The sequence below is a fragment of the Pogonomyrmex barbatus genome, unplaced genomic scaffold (assembly GCF_055798465.1).
Source record: "Pogonomyrmex barbatus isolate J1 unplaced genomic scaffold, ASM5579846v1 scaffold16, whole genome shotgun sequence".
Classification (NCBI taxonomy): domain Eukaryota; kingdom Metazoa; phylum Arthropoda; class Insecta; order Hymenoptera; family Formicidae; genus Pogonomyrmex; species Pogonomyrmex barbatus.
Genome location: NW_028297112.1, coordinates 784,097 through 810,266, shown reverse-complemented (window position 1 = coordinate 810,266; position 26,170 = coordinate 784,097). Strand labels below are relative to the sequence as shown.

General features: G+C 35.4%; 1 protein-coding gene across 2 annotated transcripts in view; it reads left to right on the top strand.

The window, feature by feature from the left end:
* Positions 1-952: 952 nt before the first annotated feature.
* LOC105431474 (lachesin) overlaps positions 953-26,170 on the top strand; it is a 143,996-nt gene continuing 118,778 nt past the window's right edge. Inside the window, exon 1 of one of the 2 annotated variants that reach the window (XM_089073930.1) lies at positions 953-1,547. The gene's annotated coding sequence lies outside the window, so the exon portion shown is untranslated. The remainder of the gene's footprint in view (positions 1,548-26,170) is intronic. The other variant, XM_089073929.1, reaches the window with a different exon arrangement.

The following is a 26,170-nucleotide window of genomic DNA, read 5'->3' as shown; positions in this document are numbered from 1 at the left end:
AAGGTGCGAGTGGGGAATAACAAGAGAAAGAGAGGCGCCATTAAAAATTCTGAATAAACATGAAGGCGCGGAGGAATTCTTTGCCATGGACACAATATAACTCTACATGCATTAGTGCAAATGACGCGTAATTTGCGAATAGCGTCATTTTTTTTCAACATGCTTGCAGTTTTTTAAATAAATTATGCTATATCGATCTACCTCGCTCTTGCGTATTCGTCCGATAAATTCTTTCAATTTAATATCTATATCTTTCACACAGCGGGTTTCTACATAATGAAAAAAACTAAGATTTCAGTTTTACTAAATTATTTCATATTGGAGAGAAATGAGAAGAGTTCCTTTTTATGTAAAAATAAAATTGAAACATTTAACTAAACTTTTGTTCGCCTTATTGGAAAAGTCTGACTTTGTCTGACACTGTCTGCTCTTTTCTACTTCTCCTGTCAGGGTTGCCTGGCTCTACCTGCCTTTTTCTACTTGCCCTGCTGCAACATCTGACTTTGTCTCTCTCTTATTATACTTTTAACGCTCTAGTGCGTGGCTAAAAATTAATCAAAGTTTATTCATCTTTAATCAATATTTATATAGGAGTTTTCAAATTTTTAAATAAAACGAAACCTTGAATATTTTCACCAATGAGAGATGAGCTCTCTAATAGCAGGTTTCTATTAGAAAATAAAGTCTCGCTTCAAAGTTGGCGATATTCTAACCGTGGGTCTCGGGTTCCACCTTGTTCACCAGCTCGCCTGCGACCACGACCACGGCAAGCTCTTCAGCGTCGTGGTCGACTTGAGACGACGCTGCTGGCGTCCACCGGGGATCAAACCCTTGTACACTCGCTCGCAAGGTGGGGATTCGGTATTTCACGTGGAGGCGGAGCGACGTCGCGCATCGGGATGCCGAACCGACGCGAGGGCGTCCAACCCCCGAGACGCCTGGTGGGGAGCCGTGGAGGACGCAGTCCCCGACGGATCACCGAGACGGTGCAACGCGTTCCGTCGGCTCCGCTCGGTACCCGGACGAGTCCTTTGCCACGTGACTCTTGTCAGGAGTCGCACAGATTCGCAGGCAAGTCACAGTCGGACGGCGATCCATTTCCGCGACGACGTCTCAGGGAAGCTTCACAGAATTTTCGATAAAATCTTTTCAAAATCTTCCAAATATATATATATATATATTCCTCTTTTGAAAGTCGCATTTCGGTTGATTCTCAAAATTCGAATTTTACAACAAGATCGCGGGGATCGCGGCAAGGTGAATTATGACAAGGTGAAAAAACTATTGGGTTCCGTAAGGTTTAACCATTCGGTGCCGAGATTCTCGAGTGTATTCTCTGAAGAATTTATAATTGGCATTTGCGCGATCGCAGTTGGACAAACACGTGATCCCTACGTGAGGGGTGGCACCCTCCGCGTCGTCGTGAATAGTGCTGAAAGGTGATGAACGTGTTTTCCAAGGCCGTTAAAAGCGGTCCGTGATGTTTAGCTGCTACGAGAGATTTTAGGTGTACGGATTATCGGGGATAGATTACGTCCTCTGATAAGGTAAGCCCTTCAATTTACGTTCATGACTATTGCTTTTGTTTATACTTTCTACAATACTTTTATGTTTTCGTTGTTTGTTAAGCTAGAAAATTGTTGCAAAATTGTTGCTTGTGGATCACGTAATTTTTTTACCGATAATAATATCGTTGTCACTTGTTTTTAAATATCGTTTGTTCTCCATAAGAATATTTTATAAAATATTTAGTTTAAGTTGTCAGTACTTTTCAGGCCTACATTTTTTTTAAATAAGATTGATACAAATTTTAAAGAAAAATGCATTGTTTACAATACAAAAGGTAGATACATACAGAAAGGATACAGATTACTTTTGGTTTTACAGTATCTTATATTTGATTGTACATTTGTGTGTGTGAATTTTTTATATATACTATATTCTGTCGGTTTTCCCATTACGTTCTAATCAATACTCGATCTTGCAACCTAACATTTTAAAATAATGTAATTATAAACTTACATTATCAAGTTGATAAATAATTTAATATTTCTAGCGTCCATGTCGAAAAGTAGATTTAAATTCTGACTGGTGTGTGATATTTTGCACATCTTCTTATAACAGTTTTTTTTATAAAATTATAAGATATGCTTGTGAGAAATTGAATTGTTTATCAATGTAATAATATATGATTTCAGTTTTAACTGATATTTTCCAAACCAAATATTGATCGACATGCAATTAAAAGAATATATAAAAAATTTATGTACGTATAAATAAACGTATAATCTCGTCAACTGACCAATAAAATTCTTATTCTTATATTCTGAAATTATTTTCAATTTGTATATGTGCGATATTTGGATTTTCATCATTAAATGATAAGGCTTGGATCAAAATTCTGAACTAACAAAATAAATTTCATCCAAAATAGATTAGAAAATTAAATTTTCTCGTCTTCTCTTACGTGCAGCTTTCGAATGATGAATACCTTTCGCCATTTAAGCTACGTGTTATTTTTGATCTATTTGGTCTCTGCTGATTGCTAAAGTAGAATTTAAATTGATTGAGCAACTTTGTTCAACTGAAATAATATTCAACTGATCTGATTAAAAATTTTCAATTGAGCGATAACAATTATAAAGCATGTTATATGACAAAAAGTTACCATTGTTATCGCTATTGTTAATTCATCTTATATGCTCGCTAAAAGAGATATACATTTGGAGTAGATATTTTGCATTGCAACGCGAAAATGACTTGGCAAACATCATTTGGCAATCAAAATTATCGACATTTCTATATCTTTCTAAGTAAACGCGTAAACAGATGAGATGTCACGGAGACAATAATTTTCTTCAATCCAATTTTCTTGTACAACTCTCGTGATATGAATATGTACATATCTGATATGTCTGTATCTAGAAAAAAAATGTGGTATCCAACCACGAAATTAATTCCTCACAGAATTTGCGACGGTGCTGTCTCAAAGCGCGATCCGTGAACAATTATCTGCTGCGTTTTTTTTTTTCAAACGGCAGCTGCCGCGAGTTCCTTCTTTTTCTCTCTTGTAAACGTTTTATGCTTGCGATATTCATGGCCCGCGGCGAGAGATCGTAAAATGTAACTGTTTCGCAGATATACCTGTCCTCCATCGCTACTTTCCTTCGCTTGAAAACGACGGAAATAGCGCGACGGGTTTACGCGATATCGCATTTATTTCTGCTTTCGCTTTCTGTTCTTCCGAGACACGCCCTCGTGAAAATTTCGCCGCTGCGTTCATTAAAAAAAAACGGACAGATTTCATAATATAACGTTACGTTATCATAATGTAACGTTAATTAGAGACGTGAATCCCGATTTTATACCATACTCTTTTATTAACAGATTGATTACTGTTCAATATTTAATATCTGTCTCGCTTCGTGATGTGCCTTTAGATACACAATTTTAAAATTTTACAAAAATTTGACATTATTTCATAAAAATAATAATAAGAGTGAAAATTAAAATGCCGGGACAAAAGGCGGTATCAAATTTCGGCAAACAAAAGGTTCATAATTAATATAGTAAAAATAAAGAGGTTTTTATCAAAACAATTTTTTTCAAGAGTGACAATAATTAAGATATAGATAAAGACAATAAGTAATAAAAAAGACATTTTTCAGTTATCATTAATGTAAACTGTTATCTCTTTACCGATATTATGTCAATTGATTAAATCCTATTTATTCTCTCTTCGTATAAGTTTTCGGTTAGACAAATGGGCAGATGCGAGGACGCATAAATTATAACAAAATATACTATAAATGTTTTGTATATTCTTATAAGGATATATATATATGATAGATAAATGAATAACTTTTAAATCAATTTAAAATGAGATAAGAGATAGCGAAGACTTGACAAGTTCGAATTATACGCGGCAAGTTTAATTACTTTTAAATAAGCGCGTATATTTTCCTCATATTTTCCTACGGTGTAACACGCGCGAAATAGAAAGAGGAAAGTAATCATTCGAGTTATCCCGCCGTAAGATTCGCGTTTTCCAATAATTATGAGGCAAGTCAACCTGCCACAAGCCATTTTCGTCATTTAAATATTAATTCGTTGTTTTTCACGCGGGAAAGAACGCTTCCTTTCCGCGATTGACTCTGCGGACTGACATCGTCCGAGTTATCAGCGTAGCGTCATTGAATTTTTAACGAATTTTAAACATGCTTGTTTTTCCTACTTCCTTTCTTCCGGACGAGTTGGCGATAACGGATATAATTCCCTTGCTTTTGTTACGATCTCTCATTTTTTGTATATGTATAATTTACACATGTCTATCAACATTACTTTTCAGAAGAAACTTTATTGTATTTTAAATATTACGTTAATTTTTCCGAGGATGTAAAATAATATCGTGTGTGATATAAAATTTATCATAATCCAGCTGACTTAAAATTTGTTTGTTTATCACAAAATCTTTATAATTTTCTTTCGAAATATATTTCGAAAAGGCGTATGTTTTTGACATGTAATATGTTTGCGAGCGGTAAGAGTAGTTAGCGGTGTCGCCTTAAAAGTTGCCTTAAAATTCCGACGTTTCAACAAATTTTATATTTCCGTTGTCGAAATGCAAGGTGTGAAATTATTGTTCGCGTTTAAAATTTTATTCCGCGCGATGGAAACAGTATAAGTCGCGCGCGATTTTTTCGTTCGTTTAATTCAAACTATTGGGAATACCAATCAACGTCAAGTCCGGACGGAACGGTGCGTCAGATCAGAAAGGTCTAAAGAAACGGTTGTGAGGAGCACGATATATGTCCAATTGCGTAAATCCTGCTCCGCTCTAAAAGAGGAACGAAATTAGCATTGACTAACTTAAATTACTTATGAGAAAGCGGGGGACGGGCGCGCGCCCCCCCCCCACCCCATCTACACCCTCTTATATATGGGAAACTTCATAGTTGAATTAACTTGTACGGCAAAGTAAGTTACAGCACATGACGCATCCATTTTCCTGCGAGCTTTTTTCCTCTTATCTCACTCCTCTCATCTTCGCGGTTTAAGCGCGATTCGCCAGCCAGTCACGCCGCCGTCGCTCTCGCATCAGCCACGCGCTTTATAAGATTTATGCGGAAATGACATTACACGAGAGTGTGTTACACGAGACTAAAGGGGAACTGCGCTTGTCGAGCGGTTAATAGCCGGGGCGATAGGTATTTGCGTGCGTGTACATAATTTATAAGCGTATTAATTCATCTACTTTCTCTCTCTCTCTCTCTCTCTCTCTCTCTCTCTCTCTCTCTCTCTCCCTCTCCCTCTAAATCACTGTTTCTTAATTTTCTGCCTATATATCTGGTTTACGTTTTCATTTCAACACAGTTTAACATGTACTGATCAGATTAGTTTTATATTACATCCGAATCGCACGACTTTAGAAAGGAAATTAACGTCGCATTCATTTTTGATCAACGCGTCTAGCCATCTTTTTCCTCCAATCAATTTTGTAAAACGAATCGATATTTTCGTATCATCTTTTGCGACATCATTATTTTTCTTGTGAATTGAAATCAATCACCTTCACAATTCAATTTTTTCATTTTTTTTTTTTTACGAAGGCTCACGTTGAGAAATCTATTTTTTTATGGCTCATTTGATATTTTTACGAGCCGAGGATTTTTTTCCCGATCAAAATACTCAGCAGTCAACACACGTGGTTGCTATTTCGGGTTTAAGGTCGGCAGCAATGTACTCTGTTGAAGTTGTATTGCCGGTTCAATCTTTGTACCGTAAATATAGATTAGTTTAAGCGGGACGTGGGATCGATCGCTCGTAGCTGAGCTAATAGGTTTTCAGTCGGAGGGAAGGTCTACTAAAGTCTCTGCTAGAGTCCGCTTAATTAACCGCACCAGCTATTTTCTCTTCTATCGTTTCTTCCAATCGAGTGAGAGAGTGTGCGATATAATTAAGGAAACGATGCATCTCGCCAAGATCGAAACGATTGGAAACGACGATAAAGTTTGATATTTTGATGAAATAGAAGTCTTTTAGAGGTATAAATAACCTTGTTGTTGTTGTAACTCGCATTGTTACATAAAGTATGCACTTTTAATTTATTAAAATATCAATTTAGTAATAGAAAAATAGTTTCATATAATAAAAGTAATTTCATATAATAAAAATTACGAGAGAGAGAGAGAGAGAGAGAGAGAGAGAGAGAGAGAGAGACTATGTGATTTTTATATCATTTTGCATTGTTACATTTTAATTAAAGATGAAGAATATTTGAGTAATCATAATATAATGTGAATATTGTGACATAAGATTATTACAAAATATGAACAAATATATTTTAGATATTATATTTTGGATATAGATTTTATATTTTATGAATCGAGCTACAAACATAAATTAGTAACCATTGAACACTTGTTAGCTAGAATTCGTGAATCGCACTCAAATGTAAAATATCGAATTTTCTATTCGATCACTTCGTTCATTTTACAGATTTACTTTAATCAATTTTTACATTGATTTATTTCTACAAATTCATTAATGTATAATATCATAATATTTATTTTTATTGTACAATTGTACACATGTGACAATTTTAATTTCTCATTTACTAAACTTGATGCTGCTGTATCATAACGTGATTCATTCAAGTAAAATGTAAGTAAATTTAAGCGCGCTATTTTTTTCTTTTCTTCTTTTTTATATATATATATATATATATATATATATATATATATATATTTTATCAAAGCGGGTACAATAAAAAATTCTGAACGCGTGCAAAATTGGAGCGGTGAACACACATAGATCTTTGCGGAGATCTCAAAATTCAACTATTTATGATGCACCTTATGCATGCCTCGTTCGCCCGAAATGACGGATTTGCGACTCCCGGTTTTACTTCGCCTCGCTTTCAAGTATCGCTTAACTTTCTGCTCATGTGGGTCATGTAAGTACCGAATAGAGGAAGGTATCGATACACGTATGCACACGCGTGTACGTATGAACAGGTATGTATGTGTGTGTGTGTGTGTGTGTGTGTGTGTGTGTGTGTGTGTGTGTGTGTGATATATATGCGCTTACATTTAAGGGCACCGCTTTAGCCGGAGAAGGAGCGGAATGCGACTACCGGTCGGGAAAAAGAAAGGACATGAGGGAGGAGAGAAGAAGGAGAGCAGTCGAGAGAGCGAATCGTTTTAAACTACCATCCACTTCACATTCCCGATTTCAGTTAGAGGCTTGTTTATTTCCTTTTTGGGCTTTCCGAGGACTTGCATTATACGCTCGTGCGCCACCAGAATGCAGTGCGCAACGAGAAGGGGGTGGGAAGAGATGAGGGAGGAAAGACGTGGAGAGAGGGAAAGGGGGGGAGAGAGAGAGAGAGAGAGAGAGAGAGAGAGAGAGAGAGAGGGGGAGAGAAGAGAATCGTGAGAGTGGACTATCAGTGAACTATCGAGCAACATCTCGCTGTTCGCTGCTCGCTGCCGCCTCCTCTTATTTGCTTCCTTCCCGTCCATTAAGAATCTTGACAATCGATTCGGCATTTTCGGCATTTTATCCTTCATCCCGATTTATTTGATTTTTTTTCAAGTCTTTGCCGGGAAACTGAATTATTTCTAACATTTTCTAGCTCTTTGAAGACAGACGAATAGCACAATGACATGGGCCGTGGTTTTTCTAATTTCAGCAATTCAAACTTACGATATATTATTTCTCCTTTTTCCATTGGAAACTTTAAATTAATTGCTATTACCCAAGAATAACTAGGTCAAGATAAATTTGTACCATGGAAAAAAAAGGTTTGTAAAATGTTTAACGAATTTTTTTTTTTTTTTACTTACACTTTTTTTACTTTTAATACACTGTCTTGTAGTCTTGTTTCCCTTTATGATATACGGGTGATAATAATAATAAACCGTGGTGTTAAGTAGCTAAACTTGAAATGATAAAAAAATAAACCGATGAAGAATGCATGGCCAACGATGACAACGATCGTTGACGCAGTCGACTTTCAGGCGCAATTAACGTTTTAATTCCCCTCGTCCTGCACAATAGACGTTGACGTTGTTTCACATTGCGGCAACAGTTTAATAAACGCGGCATTGTTCAGCTCACGGTTACGAGGCTGTTGAAAAATTTCGATTATTTCGCGCCGGGGCGTTGTCGGGGCGTTATGACAAAAACCGCAATTATCGATATATCGCGTGGCGACCGGCCACCGTGTCGCATCGCGTTGCATGTAAAAATTGGACGCATCAGCCATTGAAGGCGAAGGGCGTTAAAGTGATTTATGCTCTCTTCTCGGTTCATATTGTTGCTCCTATCGCCCTCGTTGCCGCGCGCGTACATGGATATCCGGAATTTATTAGCTTGACAACCGCAGCAGCTCACGCTTCAGCAACAAAGAGGGTATCGTTCACCTGCTGTAAATTTGTGACAATTACGTTACAACGAGGTCTATCCGTTCAGGTGGATCGTCAGAATATAATTTCTCGATGCACATCACGTCAATTCAAATCTTGTTAACTCGAAACTTGATCGAAAGAAACGCAAAATTGTTTTATGTTTTTCAACGTTTTTACTTCTTCTGCTTTTTTTTTTTTTTTCTTACTAAACATTATTTTCAGAGCTTTTTAATAATAACCCATAATGCTTAGACACGAAATGACGTTAAATACACTAGACTAGTGTTAGTGTGACATTTTTATAATGAAAATGAATATAATGTTCGCTCTTCAACTTAGAAACTTAAACAAAAAAAAAAAAAAAAAAAACGCTCAACTAGAAATTTAAAAAACGACCTCGTACAACCTCGAACGAAAAAAGTAATATTTCGATTTGTTGAAACATTAGCAAAGATCTGTTCTGCAAAAGCGTTATAATATAACATAAAAAGTTCAACCTTTAAAAAAAAAAAAATTCATAGTTTTACGCACATTTATTTATAACAGTTCATTAAATAGCATCAAGTAGAGAAATAATCGAATTTCTGCATGCCAAGGAAAGAGAGACGAGGGGTCGCCGTAAACTTTTTATATATCGGGGTTTATAGGGTAACTCCGAGAATACTCGACCCAATCTCGCTGGAATTAGGAAGTCCCTTACATAATGCAATATCCGCGATCTGTGGCATCTTACGCGTACACTCTACCGCTATATCGGAAGAAGAATGACGAGCCAAGAGCGGGAGAATGGAAGAACAGCGCAGCGCGAGGGCGAAATAGCAAAATCGTTTGGCACGCGATCTTCTCGTAATTCTGCACGCCAACGCTCCGAACACGCTTCTTCTTCGTCTATGTCCGACGTGTTACACGTGTTACACGCCGCTGCCACGCGAACGGAGGGTGGAGATGCACTCCTCTTCTCTACGGCCTTCAGCGCGGGCATCGCGCGCGTCACACGCGAAGCCTAATTGATCAGTGGATCGTTAACACGCGCTCGCTCTCTCCTTCTCTCTCTCTCTCTCTCTCTCTCTCTCTCTCTCTCTCTTTCTCACATCGTCTCTATCTTGATTTTCTCCTCTCTCTCATCTTCTATCTCGATTTCCTCCTTTCTCTCCCCTTCCCCTTTTCTCTGTTCCTCTGCCCCTCCCCCCCCCCTCTCTCTTTTGCCGGCATCTCGGATGGATTGATTATTTGCAAAAGCGCGATCGATGCACGCGCACGGCATGACTCAAGCGAACATTCCTAACTCCGAGTTCTCTGTGTGTCTTAGTCGTGAACGTTGTTCCATTCTAAACTGAAATTTTAGCTCATTTTTGACCAACGTGACAAAAATACTTTTATATTTTCACATAATGTCACTTTGCAAAGAAAAAGTTTAGAATAATTTAATTATTAATTTTTCTCTTGTCATTTATTTTTATATAATTAAAAATATATTTTATATAAATATACATATACAGGATATCTATGTAATTACTGGTATATAATGCGTAAAAAATAAAGCTATTGTGTAAATCTCTTTGCATATGTGTGTGTGCGTGCGTGCGTGTGCGTGTGTGTGTAATAAATTTTGTTTTTAATAATAAATTTTATTTTTGAAACCTTATTATATTTCGAAATCTAGAGCAGCATCAAGTTTTCTGCAGTTTTATTACATTTTTTGTCTTCAATTCTTTATAAATATATACATACTGAAATATTATACAGATACATCATAACTGTAACTAAATTTAGTGTGTATAATATTGTATTTAAATGTGTTAAAATGTCACATGTTTAAAAAAATTTAGTGTTTAAGAACATGGAGTTAGATTAGATAGAATCAGAAGATTTAAATAACCTATTATATTTATAGTTATATATCTTTTTATTAATTTTTCCAATCGCATTGAAATATATTTTATCATGAGTATATATACTTCATGAGTTAAAAAATTTTTTATTTTTGAGATTTTTATTATATTTCCTATTTTTACTTATCACACATATACTTTTTATATCAATTCGCGTTTTGCTTAAAATTATAATATTTCTCATGTCCTCTTTATTTTATTTAACTTGAAGTAACTTTGTAGAACAGTTCTTTATTATTTAGATAATTATTAATATTTACAATACTTTTTTCTGATTATAATATTATATAACAATTATATAACAATTTTTACTCAATTAAATACAGTTTTTCCAATAATTTATATTCTACAACATTTATTTCAATTAAATATAGTTTTTCAATTAAAATAAAATATCACGCGTGTAAAATAATTTTTTGCAACAATCAAAGTAATATTATTTTGTGAAACATATTTTTTATATTAAAATAACTTTTATATAACAATTTCTCATATATTCATTGCGCGTGCACATGAGCATTTTTCAAAATGGTACCTTTTTTTAAAAAGATAATATTTGATAATTTATAAAATACGATGATTAGAGAAAGACATCCGATTGTAGCTGACGAATCTCTATAATTATACAAAAGTCTGCGGCCAATGGAAAAGATATTACTTAACTTATGAGTCAGATGTTGCTTGTTCTCTTTCCGCAACTTTCCGCGTCTCAGCCTCAAAATCGCAAGATCTTTCATTCGATCCTTCACATTATCTTTAACCATATAAATCCATGCCGTTATATATGATTGACTGTTTCACAACTTCAAACTTTCCCGGAGTTGCTGTCTTTTGCGCTTTTGTGTCAAAGACCTCAGACGATTTATATTCGCCGTTACTACGGCTATCGATACAATTGCGAGACTATAATGTGATATTTGAGGGCATCAAATGCATCTTTCTCCATCAAAATTCACGAATGAACAAAGGAAGTGCGGAGTAAAACTTAATATATACATGATATCTATTTTTCTAGAATCGCGCGCATGATCATTTCATTTCATCAAATTAACTTTTAGAGAATGACTGCAATCGCTGAAAATATTAACGTAAAAATTCGGAATATAATAAAAAAAAAAATAACTTTAAATTTTTCCTATAAATTTTATAATCAATGTTACGTTAGTTTAAGTTTTTTAATGGACAGGTTTCCAGCAAGCTAGAATTCGAAAAGATCGCAAAACAAATAAAGATCTAAATAATGATCTAAAACATATATTTGTATTAATTTTAAAATGCGTGATTAAAATCAAGTACTTTCCTTATGTATCTCTTGTATTAAATTTTAACAAATTTTACAATTGATTAAAACTTGCTACCTCTTCTCCAATCTAATATTGAAAGAATTGGATACCTTATACTTGTTGTTGTCATGTAATAGTAATAAATAAATTATTTTAAAAGCACTTGAAAATTTTATATAAAAATTCTAGTAGTTTAACATCGCACTTTTATTTCAATTTTTGCAATATGCTTTTTGCTAAATCTCTTAAAAAATTCATATGGTGTGATTTATCCGAGATACCGAAGCGTTTTAAAGCCATGAAAATACACAAAATATATAAAATAACACATGTGTAATTTTACTTAAAATATGTAATCATTTGCTTTTGTTTATTTAAAAGACTTATTATTTAAATATTTTCTTTAGAATATACATTATTTGAGAAATTGAATTGAAGGAGAAAGCAAATCGAAAAAGAAATATATTAGACACCATGATTTTATTTTACACTTTATATATATTACGTTGTTATACTATTATAATATAATGGTATAAATTAATATGAAGTATACATACACACGCATTATATATATATATAGTGCGTGTATATGTATACTTCATACAATTATGTATATGTAGTATATTAATTTATACCATTATAATTATATATATATATATATATATATATATATATATATATACATATTATGCAAAATGAAAATAGAAATATATAAGAAATACATAAATAGAAAGGTTATTTGTGATTGATTGGATGGACGAATAAACTTGCATATGCAAACACTTACTTAGGATGGCGGCGCCTTTTTCGAACCCGGGCCACTGATTTATTTACGCGTATCGCACGATCCCGCGAAATTGAATCGCGCACGCGTCCGCTGTACCGTGATGCGATGGGATTCGGGTAATATCCCGGTATCCCGAGGTATCAGTAGAGGGGTATTGTTGTTATTCGGATGTAATTTACTCGTGTGGCCGAGCTTGAAAGTTACGGTGGTGCATTGACATTGTCACCGTATATTGCGTCGGAATGCAAATACACACGCTTTGTTTTTTTGTTATTTCACAATTTGATTTAAAAATCGCATATTATGTTAAACGCGAGTCTGTCTTATATTTGTACGTTTCGAAAATACACTTGTTATCACAGGCGATGTTGACAACATTGGCATCTAGTTTCCAATGATAGAGATAGAGTTTGGAGGGATTGCAATATAAACAGAGGTCTAAATGATACGATTTGAAATAAAACACATCATGCTTATATTAAGCATTTGAAAATTTATTAAAATGAAGGAATACTCTTCCCTTATACGTTTCCCTACCCTTCCCGTTTCTGTTTTTACACACACACACACACACACACACACACACACACACACACACACACACACACACACACACTTTATATATTGTTTAACGCGAATTATACACAACATTTGTTTAACCTTGAATGTTACGCGTTTTAATTTATTTAACTCTAAAACATGTTAGCATGAAATATATGTTTTTTTCACTTTTAAAGAAATTTTGCCCCAAAGAGCCTAATAACAATTCCATTTATTTATTTATCTCTTACAAACTTATGATATTTATAAAACAGACTTTAATTTTATATTACAAAATATTAGATTGTACCAGAGATACATTTTTTTTCGAAATTTTATAAAATTCATAATCCCTCTCTCTCTCTCTCTCTTTCTCTCTCTCTCTCTCTCTCTCCTCCTCTCTTTGAAGAAATAAATATCTTCTTCTTTTTCATATCAGAGGTTCAATTTCCACAAAACAATCATCAATAAATTCGGAAGCATCCCTAAGCATCCATAGATCTCATTAGTTTCAAACAATTGTTATTCTACTTTGAAATTTAACTTGCATGCGAATCCGAGAACGAGAATTCGTGTCTGTCTTGTCTAATCTTTGTCGTCTCAGCTTTATCTTTTCTTTCTCACCGATACCTAATTTCGCGGTAGCCGCCCCTGACGGTGAAACCAAGCAGCCTTCCCCTGTGATGGCTTCCTAAACTTTAGACATTATTCCCGAGATTATTCCCCAGCTCAATCTCTAAGCAACTGCTTACAAAGAGACACAACAGAAAACATGTACATCGCAAAGTGAACGATTTTTTAGCAGTACAAAACCCCCTTTACGACGACGAATATCTTATAATATGGAGGAAATTATCAGCAAGTATTATTTCTTTCTTATTTATATTTTTAATATTTTAATATTCAATTGTGATTTTTGTTTTTATTACATAGTTACGTCTCATTGCTAAAATTTCAATAGCAAATAAAATTACTCTCGTAAAATAATAAAAACTCTATATAGAAATAACATGACATATGTACCTGATATTTTATAACGATACGTATAACGCCAATGCCAATATCAAGATATTACATAAATATCATATAATATCGCAATGCTGTTACAAATTACTCATTTTACATATAGATTTGCATGTCCGCAACAACCGACAATAGATTCGAGAAGATACAACACTTGATAAAAGATGAAGAAATCTGAAAATTGTTCCTATTTCACAAAAGTTGAATGGATTAAATATCAGTATAAAAGAAAAATAATTAGGTAGTATTAATAAAATTAAATGCAATTTTTTATTGCAATGCAACAACAAATATAAAATCAAGGAGAATTATAATTATATAAAACAATATTAGAAGAGAAATCGATATTCTACCCTTTGTTTAATGTTAATCGGAAAGTTTAAGCCAAAGGATAAACGAAAGTAATACACACACCACAGACCACCCCTCCTCCCCCCCCCTCCACACACCTACACCCTCACTCACTCACCCACACCCTCACACACTCACCCCCCCCCACATACACACACACACACTTGCGTCCCACTTACAGACGTGTCAAATGCTCTTCCAGTTGGAAATTCATTTAAAATGCGACAGCAAATATTATAAGAACCTCATTACTATGGTACCGCCGCATAATATTGTGTGTACACACATGCACAGTCGCGTACTCGTTCATCAAACCCCGTGCCTGATGATAAATGGACGTCTAATCCGCCGCTGATAAATGGCAATGAAAGAAAAAAAAAGAAAAAAAAAAAACGAAAATTCTCCCGATCATGCGGTCAGATTTAAATTTACGATTCGACAGATTTAAATTTACCATGAGACTATTTTCTCTCGTTGCGGTAGAAAAACGTTTTCTCTCGTTGCGTCGCGTCGACGCGATTCGCGTCTCGTCGCGTTGCGTTGCGTTGCATCTCGTCACACGATGTTGCCGACTTGGCGCGGAAAATTGCTTCGAATAAATATTGTATGAATGTGCGCGAACGTGACGTAACGAAATTTTGGAAAATTGCGTACCCAATTTTACGATCAATGTCGCGGCAGGGGATCGCGAGGGATGATCGCGAGAGGGGAAAATCGTTTTTATTTTACCAACAGTTGTCCGTTTCGATTTGCACACAGAATGCATCGCGCCTCGATATTACGATATGACATTCCGTTGCATTATACTGTATGTATTTGCATTTGAAAATGTTCATTGCGAACGTGGACATTAAATATTTTTGCAAGAATTTACGCAAGAGAAACAAATAGATATATCGCTGGCTGGAAATAAACAGTTTGGGCCGCACTATAACTTCTCGTATATTGTGGCGTTTATTTAAAATTGTTATTTATTTAAAATATCAAGTGGGAATATTCTGTTAAAAAGTTTTCCCCGTTTCCACAAGTAATTTATTGTTTTATTAATACAATATAATAGGTACGCAATATTCCATTTGCATGGTTTAATAAATTTCAATACGCAATGGGAAAAAAAAAAATCTCTTAACGTACATACTGAAATTTGATACATATTTTATTCGTCATTCCATTAGTACTGTGAATTAATTAGGGGATATACGCTTTCGTGTCAAAATGCTTGTTACACTTTAATGATCATTAATAACATTAATTAATGTATGTCGATGGAAGTAGACACAACAATAGGAAGTAGAAATGTAGATTCTATCAATTCAATTTTCAGATTGTAGAATGAGAAAACGCGGAAAGAGAGGTGTGACAGAGAGACAAATATGAAACTATTATTCGGTATTGCGATAATAAAATGAAGTAAAAATACACTATACTCGATCCGCGAGATCGGTCGTCGGGAATTACCTTCGTTTGTTGCTGCAACGCAACAAACCAGCCGTCTATTTCGGTACACAGCAAGTCAGCAGTTACTTCTCCCTTTCCTCCCCTACCCTCCCTACCCAACCCGCGACCGCGCGTTAATGTATATTTATGTATTAAACAGGCATTATTTATACGACCGATGAATATGCATTGTTTGGTGGCAGTGGCGAGGTGTCGAGTGCAGACCCGTCGCTATCACTGCCTCATCAATCACATACAGTCCCACCGGCTCACCCTGTGCTCATCCCTGCTACCCCTTATCATCGTTCTGTACCCACATTCCCCGTTTCTCCGCTCTCATCACCCCTCTCTTCAAGAGGCCCCACCGTAGCTCATCCCTCGGAGCTCTTCTCTCTCCCTCATCGCGTTACCCCGTCCCCCCGCCCCCACCTCTCGCTCGACTGTGCGATCCACCCCCTGCTATTTTCCCTCTCGCCAGCCGGCAATTGACATTAATTCACGTAATTTTTTTCCCGGGCGTCCACATGTCGCAGCGTTACAACGGTATCTTCGACCAGGCGTGCCCGATGTGACGTGCGATATATGTATGTACGTGAAAATATGGTCGCGGATATGGGAAAGGGAGAGGGAGGGCAAATGAAACGAACAAGGCAGAAGCATCGAATCGCCAAATGGTCATTCGTGGTCACTACGCGGCGATATTCGAAATGTTAATCGAACGAATCAATCAAGGAACGAATCGGAATGGCACTACACGCGCAGCACTTTTCGCGTTTTACAAGAAACGAAATAGGATTTCTTGCAAGTCCCTTTTCGGGGAAGATTCGAAAATTGCAAGACTCAGACCGTTTGATTACGTCGCAAGAGACTGGTATCGCGAAAAGATGTAAAAAAAAAGAAAAACGACGGAATTAGAAATCATCGAGCCTCTTAGGATTTTGCAGATATTTCGGTGTATAGTAAATATAATCAATTAAAAATAAGTTTCCATATATTTTTATTCTATTTATATTTTCACATCTTTTTTACATATTTACAATTATTAAATAAATATTTGAGTATTGCTTTTGGAAAATATCCTACTTGAATATATATGTGTATGAATTTATTCTTATTCTTCTCCGCTAAATTATATTCTGAATAAATCTTTAATTATATTCTGAATAAATCTTTAATATAAAAAGAATATTTTGCCATCATATTTTATTTAGTTCTGTTTTCGTCTTTTTTTAATAAGTCTACATCCTTTAAAAATAATCGGCATAATGCATCTATCTTTTATTTTCATCACATTAAAAAGGCATATAAACTGTCTATGTATTTTACAATGGCCGCATTCGCTAAATCATATTAGGACATGTTATTATTATTATTACAACAAAATTATATTTTGTATATGATGCGTGAGCGCAGAAAAAAATTGGCAACGCAAATAATAGATTCTGAAACTAATTTAGAGAAATCAAATCAACTTAGTATGTAAAAATTATTACAAAAATAACACAAATTAAATGGTGAGTGTATTTAAAAAAAAATATTATATGAGAAATATAAGTAGTTTTCGAAATATTTTCATATTTTTTAATCATAAAATAAATAATAAGCAACAGAGATATTAGAGATTAATATTTACCAATTACGTAATACCGCTATTTGAAATTGAGCGATATTATTCGACAAAAATTCGTCGATAATTACCGCATGAGAATGTCTACTAAGATTCGCTTTATTTTCGGATATGTTCGTCGATTCGAATTACAAGTCTACAAGTTTATATATAAGTTTTCCTATAAGATTTTCGCTCGTTCTTTCGGTAACCATCGTCTCTTATTCTCATCTTCAAGTGGTTTACTTTATTCTGTATGCTACAAATTTTTCTGATGTCGCGTCCCAAATTATCAATATTTTCACGATGAAAGTTTGACTTCCACTATGCACACCTACTTGTTCACCATAAAATCCCTTTTATATCTCGCTATATAATTTTACGAATCTCCACGGGAAGAGAGAGAGAGAGAGAGAGAGAGAGAGAACGCAGATCGATATATGAACACGCAATATCGACAGATATGTTTGTAGATGCCGACCCTGAAATGTGGTTACATTTGGATAATGTAAGTTGATACAGTTTAATAATAGATGATATATATATATATCTCTCTCTCTCTCGTTTTAACATTAATAAATAAATTATATGACTTGTCCACCGGTGGAAAAGCAACATGAGTGTGTACGCGCGCATACACACATATACATATTATACATGGACGAATATCTTATAATATTTTACTGTACATCATGTTGTTATTATTTTAATTCTTTACTGCATTTTGATCTCTTAGTAACGTTCATTATCTTGATGAATCGAAAGACCATTTGGTTTAATCTTTTTATGAGAAATTAAATGTTGTTAGGTTAAAAAAAAATAATATGAATTATATAAAACTGTGTACGCATAGCACGTTTGCGAAATGTCGAGAAAGAAACTCAGGGCCATATAAAGATGATTGAACATATTGCGCAAACATGAATTTGTAATTCTTGTAACAAAGGAACGGTTTAGTGAGGTAACTAGCCGTTTCGTTAAAATAAAAATATTTGACATCGCGGCGTTTGCAGCAACGGACATTTACTTTGAAACACAGCCACACAGCCGTTTGTGGCGCATTTTTTTTTTTTCTTTGTGCCCTACACACAACATCGTAGCCGTGTTGCAGCCCGCGATATTGTACGTTTAGACTTTACAAAAAAGAAAAAAAAAAAAAAAATTATGATCAACCTATACGCAAACTCGGTCGAAAAGTGTGTCGGCCGCGTCCGATTAAACTGCGAATCGTAAAGAATTAACTGTTCGCACTCTCCGCGCGAATAGATTATGCTTTACAAAATACTGGAAAGCGCCTGGAAAAAGTTTAAACTAATTCAACTTTTTCATTTGCAACTTTTACGCGCCACATCGGCCATCATCTGTTCGCTCAGCAACAATTGTTGTGAGGAACTTCTGTAAGATAGTTTATCGCATAGCTACAATTTAGAATGTGGCATCTAAACATAATATACACATATGAGAAGAGGGATGTTTTTATTCAGAAACTAAACGGGCATTTTAACACAAAGTTTTATTTTTTGCGAATTAAGATGTCAATACACGAGCAAGCAGCTCTTCTAACAATTAATCCTTAATTAATTGTAATTATTTGTCAAGAGTAAGCAAACATTGAAATAAAAGCTTAAAAATTTGATTTGTTGTTGCATGTTCTAACAAAGTATAAGTAAAGCATCGAAGAGGTACGAAGAAAACGTAGCATGGCAATTTCGCGTATTTTTCGCGGCTACTTAAAAGTTTCGTGATGTGATGTACTTTCTCACGAGTCTGGCCACCGGTTTAATCCTTTCGCGGGGGGAGAAGTGCACTTTCAAGGAAAAAAACCTTTTTTACACTGCAAGTTTTCTGATACTACGTTGATAAAGCAATCGTTATATTTTCCTTTTCACTTGATTGTATATACTTGTATACATAGTTTCTAAACAACTACTAAAAGAAATAGTTGTTACATTTTTACTTTGTGTAAAATCAGATTGTTTAAAAATGATTTCTCTAATTTTATGGATATTTGAGGCGAGAAAACGAGAAGCAGAGAGGGAGGAAGGGAGGGAGGGAGGGAAGGAGGGAGGGAGAGAGAGAGAGAGAATTTAGTATTAATATATTGTTATAAAAATGGATTAATTAATGAGATCAATGAAACACATTATCACATTAATCTTGATGTCACATCGGAAATAATAATTTTATGACAAGCAAATCGCTTATCAATTTGTTGATTCGTTTTAAAAAATTTAGATGATAAAATAAATATCTCTTTATGTAAGTGCGCAAAATATGTATCATAGATGTATACTAAGAAAAATGTCTGGTTGAAAATGGATAAACCAGAAGATTCTGATTATATCAATCAGAATTTCGGTTATCTCAACTAAAATCTTAATATATATGAGCAGAAAAAATTCTGATTTGTCCATTTTCAACCAATGAATTCGATCAAATATTTTTCTTAGTGTACAAAAGTGGAGTTTGCTAGTTTTGAAGAACATAAAGTTATAAAAATTGGAATATAAAGATAATAAAATTTCATTTTGCATACTTTTTATATCTTCTATATTTTTCGCTCTTTCATAAATCATTTCGAGGAAGGTTTATTATGGTATATCAACGAATTTGTAATCCTCCTGGCATATTTCCAATATTTACCTAATTGTATTTTCTTAATCAAGAAATAAAAATACTATTTATCTCCAATGGCAAAAAATAGTCACATATCTGATCAAATGAGATGATTTCGAGAGTTTTAAATTAAATTTTATTAGATTTTGTAAAAGTAAAGAATATTGAAACACGCATGTCCGTGCGCGTAAAAATATTTTTCTATAATTATGTATTAATTATTATCAAATCGACTTTATGTCATAAAAGGATAAAAGTCGAAAAATTCTTCTTTATTCACTCTTATTTTTATATAGCAATGTAATAAGATAATGTATATATAAATATATGTATATGTGATATGATATGATATGATATAAATGTGCATATATTTTCCCAGACTTTTCTCGTTTATCATTTTACAATCTGTTTAAATTCAGAAATTATGTAATATTGAAAATGATAAAATAATAAACTAATATTGACATCTTTTTTCATTCAAAATTCACATGTTTGTATCGACAAGAATATCAAAGATATTACTTTTAATCGCGATATCGCGTAAATTTTTCAGTTTATCTGAGCAATCAGACGTCATTATATTACGATAGATTTTAAAAGGTCTCGATGTCCGAGTTACTCCGCTGTGTTTTCTAATATTCATCGGGCAGGTGAAACGATTCGCGAAAGCCAATCCGCTTTATAAAAGGCGGGTTATTTCGTAACCGCGCGAAATATGCCGGGAGGGGGGGAGGGGGGGGGAGGGGGGTGGAGTGAAAGCCTCCTTGTACTCGGTATTTCTATTTTTCTATTACTTTCTCGGCCGCCTTTTCGTTGTTGTTTCTTTCGGCGGTATTCCCCTTATTGTCTTCCCGCGCGTTTGCCCCTTTCTCGTAACTTTCCTTAAACTCATCACGTCCGCCCTCCGCTTCCTTTGTTTCTTTTCCATCGAGGTGCGTCCGTCCGCGTCCCGACCCGACGTTACCGTTTTACCTTTTCCTAGCTGTTACAGCGTTTTCTTCCGCTCATCTCGGCAAATGGCTTCACCCTTATTCTTTCTCTATCTTTCCTTCCCGGCCAATGTGTTTCTTTCTCCTTCCCAATTCCTCGGGACCTCTCCCCCCCCCCCCCAAGACATTTTCCCCATCTTCGCTACTACTTTCCCCTTTGGTGTTTACACATTGCTGGAACATTTATGCGGCCTGCACCGTTGGGCACATCCTGTGGGACAAATGGACGAGTGCTCTCGACCACATTTCCAATTTTCCACGCGGCTGCCGGGAGATCGGAAGAGGATCGCTACTAATCGCTCACTGTCCGCTACAACTCAAGCTGCCAGATCGCACGCGGGAGTGTCAGTTGTCCGTCGATCGATTCAACATTTCTTCGGCGGTCGATACTAATTTGTTCGTTGCTTCTGCTATTTGTTCGCGGCAATCGACGTGCGGCAGATATCGAACTGGTCCGCATCGTGCGGAGCACGATATCAGATAGATCCGTAGCCTACATCTTGCAGCACACAAATGATACAAAGATTACAGGGATTAAGTTGTGTAGTATAAAGTAGTATAGAGAAATTAATAATTTCTGTAATTCTGCATTTTCTAAATTATTACATTCAGACGATTCGATAGACGGGAATGAATTATTGAGAGGCAGAAAATTTGAATGTAAAGTCAGCATATGTCAGATGAGATACGTCTATACGTCCATTTTTAAAAGGACTTTAATTCTAGAAATTCCTGGCCCAAATTTTGCGAAAATTGCGCATCACAAATAGCAAATCGTGTCGCTCGTGAATCATCATCGCGTTTTGCATAAGCATAGCAACGGCGAAATTTTTCATTGATTTTCAAAAAATACGCAGAATTCATTCCGGTTAAAATATCCGGCGTGGAACGCGACGTACGCGGCCGTAAAACACTGCGATATAGCAACGAACGCGGATCAGGAGGTTTCATGTGACCACTTTGGCTTTCCCGTGCATAGTAAACACGAAGGGGTGGATGGGATCGAAACCCATCACTCACTGTCCACAACAATCCGAGCGGGACGCGTACATCAGTTATCACTGGCCCCTTCTTCGGCACGGACGCAAATTTGAGTGCAATACATATTCCAACTGACGAATGGTGTTTAAGATTTTGAAACGGTATATACTACGCGCTTACAGTAAAATTTCGATCGGACGATGCTCCTTTGACAAAAGCAATACATACAAAAGTATAAAATATACTTATTATTTTCATATTCACCTTAGCTATGTATCCTCCCAGAGTAATTTTAATTAACACGCATAATTTAATTTGCACGCGACAAAAGAGTTTGTGCAAAAATACTTGCTCATAACTAAGCTTTACAACGCGAAACAATGCGGATAACGCCAATTTCTCCAAAGTAAACGATTTAACAGATAATTATAAATAATCAATTTGGTTTCTTCCGTGACTTTGATTAGCTTTTCGAGATTCTAGACCGCCCAAGTAAATCAAAGACATGCGCAAACAACACGGAAAACTAGAAACTGAATCGAGTCAGTGAATAGTCAATATAATCGAACGTTCAACATCTGTCCATGTCAAGAGAAAACGGAGGCTGCTGCTTCGTCGAACCGAAATCGTATCCAGTTTTACCAGTCTCAGTGTAGTATCCCTGCCGCATCTCTCTTTCCCAAAGTCGGCCGCCGCGCCGCAAGGATATCACAACATCTTCTCCAACTGTCTCAGTTATATCGTTGAACCTTCTCTCTTAAGCGAAAGAGAAGGAGACATAGTTTGCGCTTATGTCGCGGAAGTGGCATAAGGTTGCGCTGTCGTCAAGCGGAGGCACATTCAATTATCCCGAGCCCGGCGGCGTGATGCGACCGTGGATGGTGCAATCTCAAAGTATGAAGATTAAATGCAACAACAACAACAACAGCAGCAGCAGCAGCAGCAACAGCAACAACAACAACAATGACAATGACTGCGATGGCGACGCATGGCAGAATAGCGTTTGCAACCCCGGGATTCGGTCGGCTTTTATTGTCGGAGATAACAATGGAGAGGCCATGCAGATGCCCGCCGCTCATAAAGCCTCCCACACCCACACCCCCCTCTTTTTTAACCTGGCGTCGCTTCGGCCTCCCGTCGAGGTGTTCGAATTTTTCCTCTTTACGCCCGAGGGCTGCGTCCGTCTCTCCCTACGCGCGCGCGTACCCGCCGCCCTTTTCCACCGTTCTCCCTTTTATTGGCATGCCGGAATGTTTGCATTGAGAGACCGGCAGAGTGGCTAGCCGGCACAGTCCGTATGTCGGTTTCATGAATTTCATTTGTAGCGACAAGACGCGTATATATTCACGCCGGGCACGCCGGCAATTTGGCTGGATTTTTATAGATGGAAGGGGGTTATTTCCTTTTCACTCTTTTAGAAGCGAATCGTGCCTCGGTATGCTGACCGAAACTCTCTTGAGAGATTCAAGAGAGAAGAAGAAGAAGAAGAAGAAGAAAGATAATTGGCCGCGCTTTTCACGATGCGTTTAATATATAAATAAATGAACTTGACGAGTTAATAGCTTTTGTTATTTATAATCATAATAGCTTAATAATAGTGATAGTTAAAGATAAAAATACAAATATTAAATTACTATACAGAAAATGAACAAGACACTTCAATACTTATGAAACTTACAATCAAACTTACAATCAAACAATCATGATATCTATTTATTTTACTATCTTTACATAATAAAAAAATTATAGCGTTTAACGCTCAACTTCTCTTTCATTGAGTATTCCTTATTCATTATCCATGATATGAATGGGTGACAGTCGTAATTGTATCTGATTGTCTCTAAATCGCAGATATAGAATGTAAATAGATCGATATCTTCATTATTACTGTTTGAATATGATCTGTCTTCTTCCATCGATTTTTACTAGTCAATGAATCATTTAACTGTAATAAGAGCTGAGATAAAATTCATTCTGAATCGAATACAATATTTGGAGTTTGCTTAAATTGATATCATCAATAACAAATTGGACAAAGTTAATGAAATTAGATTATTTGCATTAATTGACGCGATCACGCGACTATAAAATTTATTTTGTTTCAATCTATTAAAATTTTCACCTGTATGTAAATTGATTAAATTGATTGAAATTTTTAGAACTTGAAATTTATAGATAAAATTTGATAAAAAAAATTTCCCTAAAATTTTTCTTTTTGGGAATATGAAACTCTTAAATTGTTAAAAATTTTTATAGATTTATTAGAAAGTTACAGTTTGAAATCTTTATATAGATCATCAAATTGGATAATTTTTGAATTTGCGATTGTTCGCCTGTAACGTTTAATTCTTTAAATCGAGAGTGACGTTTTTATGGTTCTAAGATAGAATGGAACTATTTCGTCAGTTTCAATTTTAAAAATATAAAAATTCACAGAAAAATTATAATAAATAATGCGTCTTTTTAGTAATTCTTACAATTACGTTACATAAACACGGTTGCTTTTGAAAAATATACGCATGATCTTCACATATACAATATAAATTATTTATATTCTACATTTTTATATTAACATAAATATTATCATTACCCCGAGCGAAAAAGCTCTACTCTAAGTTTTTCAAGTCTTCGGAAATTCGGATTCTTTGGTATCTTTAAATCATAAAATCGTTGTGAAAGATTTTTCACGGACACACAAATATTATTGATAAATATTATTGAAATATTATTGATCGAAGAATACATCATACTGATGTTGGGCGTTAGACGAGGCAACTCGTCTTTTCTTTAACTTACAAAAGAAAAAGGAGTGTTCATTTATATAAAAACATCCTATATATAAATTTTAATTTATATTAAATAAACTGTTAATTAATACAAACAATAAAATATTGTTATTTTCATATCCATTTGTAAATTAATTCTATTTCCATTCTGTACATATCTTTCATATATTCGGTGAAATTGAGAAACTATGCTCTTGTGCAAAGAAATGTTTTTTATTCTTTTTTTACACCATGTCGCTTGACGTACGATGACAGCAAAATTCAATTGCAGGAGAATAGTACAAACGACTTCGGGAATGTTCAATGACTAACTGTAAACAAATAAGTCTTAAAATAATAAACTTTTTAAATGTGGTTGTGTGTATGCAACCGATATTGACCGATAAATTTTGGTTCAATAACAACTGTTATGTTATGTTTTGATAGCTTCGAATATTTTTCCCTATTTTTCTAAAACAAACAACGTTCCACACAAAAACCGATAAAAAATACTCCGGCTATATTTAAGCCTGTGAGAAATCTTTCCGATCAACAACGTGGAACGATATAATGCAAATATATTCATTATTCTCATATGCTTGTTTTCGCACATTATCGAGATTCGATGGTACGTAGAAAAATTGCAGAAATTCGATAGGTTCCCCCTCCCTGCCCCCCCTCCCTCTCTCTGCTCCTCCCCTTTTGATTAATTAATACGCTATGAATGAAGGTAACTCAAACTTAATTAATCGTTGGTTAATCGTGAGAGTTAACTAATTAAAACTAAGCATTGAAAGTTATCGCGCGATATTGGACGAGACACGAAAATCCGGATCTCGTCGGTGTTACTTCGAGCGGACTGCGCGTTAATTTTCATCACACGGCTCGTTTTCCCACGGATCTTCTCTCTTTCGTTCACAAAATTTTCATTCGGTTTTCGCAAAAATCCAGAGGACAGATTCGAACGTCGATCGAAGAGAACTGTAGTAGCAAGACCATTTCACATATGATGAAAGTTTTCGTGATACGAACGTTTTCCGTGAAAATAAAAAAAAAAAAAAATGGATAATGTATTGGTAGAAATTTTGCCGATGAGAGAGAGAGAAGAGTGAAGGCAGAAGAAGTGGAAGAGAAAGAAAGGCCTAACGTGGAGGTGATACGTGGAATGTTAATATAAACCCGTGTTTCCACTTTCTCCTTCCTTTATTCTCTTTCTCTGTCTCTCGATCGTTTTACCTCCACCTTTACCTTCAATTCGTTCTCTCTCTCTCTCTCTCTCTCTCTCTCTCCTTCATTTTGCTCTCGTATCTCCGTTCTCTTCTTCTTCTGAAACCTGGACTCTTTCTCTTCTTTTCACGACGTCGTACCGCCGCGCGGCCCCGTATTACTCGAGCTATGTAAATGAATTTCGTTTAATTATCTGGGAGAGGTCGCGCACTGAGAACGAGAACGGCGGAAACGTGGGGATACGAGGGTTAACTCCCAAGAG